Here is a 2,986-nt window from a genome sequence, read left to right on the forward strand (position 1 = left end):
TTTTTTTGAGTTGGAGTCTCACTCTTGTTGCCTGGGCTGGAGTGCAGTAGCACACTCAGCAGCCTCAACTGGCTGGGCTTAGGCGATCCTTCTGCCTCAGCCTTCCAAGTAGCTGGAACTACAGACACATGCCACCATGCCCAGCTAGTTTTTTGTGATTTTTTGTAAAGATGAGGTCTCACCAAGTTGCTCAGGCTGATTTCGAACCCCCAGACTCAGGCAATCCTCTTGCCTTGGCCTCCCAAAGTGCTGGGATTACAGGTTGAGCCATCACGCCTGGCCTCTCCTTGTTTTTTTTAAATAAAAAACTTAAGCTGGGTGTGGTCGTGTGTGCCTGTGGTTCCAGCTACTTGGAAGGCTGAGGCAGAAGGATCGCCTAAGCTAGCAGGTCGAGGCTGTGGTGGCTGTGAGCGTATCACTGCACTCCAGCCTGGGCTACAGAGTGAGACTCCAACTCAAAACAACAACAACAAAAAACCTTTTTGAGCTATATGTAGGAAGACAACGTCTCCCCACTTTGTAGGGCCTGGCTTCCTTTCCTGCCTGAGGCCCCAGTGAATCCCTCCCCTTACCTGTCCCTGGCTTGCTCCGCTGTGGATTGAGACACTTGAGATGAAATGTTCCCTGAGGCTTCTCAGCCCTGCGCCAACTGATTTTCAGTGGCGGCTACTCACTCCCCAAGTCTGGAGCTCCAGGCTGATGAGGGCAGTCACACTCACCGGGCCTGCGGCTTGAGCAAGAGGGTAGATCAGACGGGAGGCAGCGAGAACCAGGGAGGCTCCCGGGTGTGAGGCTGCCAGGCATGGCTGGGCACACGTGCAACCAGGCCACAGGGTGGCCACTTGGCAAGAATGCTGGGGCTAAGCCCTTGGGTGCCTCCTCTTTCAGCTCTGGGGCTCCTGCAGGGCGGCCCTTCTTCTGCCTGCTGAGGCAGATGGTGGCAATTGCCTCCTCTGCCCGGGGAGCCACAAGCTGCCAGGCTCCCATATGCTCCCTGATGAGGACAGGCTCTGCTGTCTCAGGAAATTGCCCTCTGTGTATACAAAAGCTCTGCCGCCAGACCCTTGGACGGAAGCTGAATGATAACCTCTTTCCTTACACTTCCTTGGTCTGCTGAGGAGCGGAGGTGCCCGTCTCCAGCCGGGCCCAGAGGGGCATGGGCTAGGGGGCAGGGGAGTTACAGGGACCAACTTCCTTCCATCCTCCACAGGTATAGGGTTGGGGGGCAGAGGCTGTAGCCCTGAGAAACCACAGGGCCACCTGATGGAGGCCCTTTTGGCTGCAAGTATGCCCAGCAAGTCTGATAAAAGGAAATGCCAAGATCTGCCTAGAGAGAAGCAAAAGGTGATGTGGCTCACCTAACTAGAAAGAATGGGAAGGTACAGGTGCTGGTTATGCCTTCTGGGACTTTTACAAGGGTATAGGGAAAGTAATGAAATAAAAAAAACTAAACCCACCAAATTCCAAAGTCAAGACTGTAGGATTCCCCATACGAAATGGTGAGAGAACACAGAGGGAACCCCAGGAGTCCTCAAGTTCAAGACTGCTTTGCAGTGTCTCCCTCCCTATGAATAACCCCTTTTCCCTAGCCTTGGGTCACAGTGCCAGCCCCAGTTCTCCTGTGGGAGTGGTGCTGGCACACCCACACTCCCTGCCTCTGTAGCTGCCTGGTGCACAAGCCATCCCTGCATTCCAGAAGTCTGCAGCCCACCCAGTCTTGCTCAGGAACTGCTGGGTCCCAGGACCCGGGGCCTCTCTGCCACCTTTAAGACAATGGCTGTCCTTACTAGCTAGGTCTGGGGAACTGTGGGCTCTATTGTGGAGAAAAGCAGGTCTGACAGAGGTGGCCAACTGTGTCTGTGCCTTGGTAAATAACCTGGCAGCTGGAGAAAGCACTCTACCAACTGAACCACAGCAGCAGGGGTCCAGTCACACCAGGTCCTTTCACTGGTCTGAGGGAGGAAAAGCTTTATAAAACAAACACAAAAACAGAGGCTCAAACAGTCCTCACAGCTGAGGGGTGGGCCTGATGGTCTTCGTTGGTAGGAAGTTAGAAAAGGGAGACCGAACTGCCCAGCATACCAGGGCAACTTAGGAGACCCAACCTATTGTCCGTAGGGCGTCGCATAGACTGAAGAGGACAGCCTGGGAAGGGGAAGACAAGGGCACAGACAGGCTCAGAGTAGAGGGGCTCTCACCTTTGCCCATCCACTCAGGGTACCACTCAGGGTACACGCTCACTTTGGATCTGGGTTCGGACTATCCTGGGGGATCTTCCTCTCAGGTTACAGTGAGAAATGTGTCTGCGTTTCCTTCCTCCCAGCTTGTTTGAGAAACAGTCACCTCTGCTTTGCAGGTGAGTGTGCCCAGAGGCCGAGCCAGCTGTGCAGGGCCACCTCCCAATAAGCACATGCTCAGTGGACCCTGGGTCCCTCTTCTTGGGCAGTGTGGGAGGCACGGGGTGGCCGGGCCTTTGTGCCACCACACCCCTCTCCATTCCACAGATGAGCCAGAGCTAACGTTTCTCAGCTTTCAGGGGCCTGGGACCGACCTGTCGGAACTGCATTGCCTCTTATCAGGAGATCCCTGGGAAAAGTTCAGCCTAGGAGGATTTGTTCAACCATAGACTGTGTATAAGAACACACGGTAGGACAGGTTCGGTGGCTCAGCCTGTCATCCCAGCACTTTGGGAGGCCGAAGAGAGTGGATAGCTGAGTCCGCGGGTTCAAGACCAGCCCAGGTGACCTGGCAAGCCCTCATCTCTACAACAAATCAAAAAATTAGCCGGGTACAGTATCCGGAGCCCAGCAGGTAGAGGCTGCGGTGGCCGTGAACATGCCACTGCACTCCAGCCTGGGCAACAGAGTGAGACTCCACCTCAAAAAAAAAAATTTCATTTAGCCAGGCTCGGTGGCTCAGCCGGTAATCCTGCGCTTTGGGAGGCTGAGGTGAGTGAATTGCCTGAGCCCGCGGGTTCGAGACCCGC

The sequence above is a fragment of the Carlito syrichta genome, unplaced genomic scaffold (assembly GCF_000164805.1).
Source record: "Carlito syrichta isolate Samal-C Ts95f unplaced genomic scaffold, Tarsius_syrichta-2.0.1 Scaffold126828, whole genome shotgun sequence".
Classification (NCBI taxonomy): domain Eukaryota; kingdom Metazoa; phylum Chordata; class Mammalia; order Primates; family Tarsiidae; genus Carlito; species Carlito syrichta.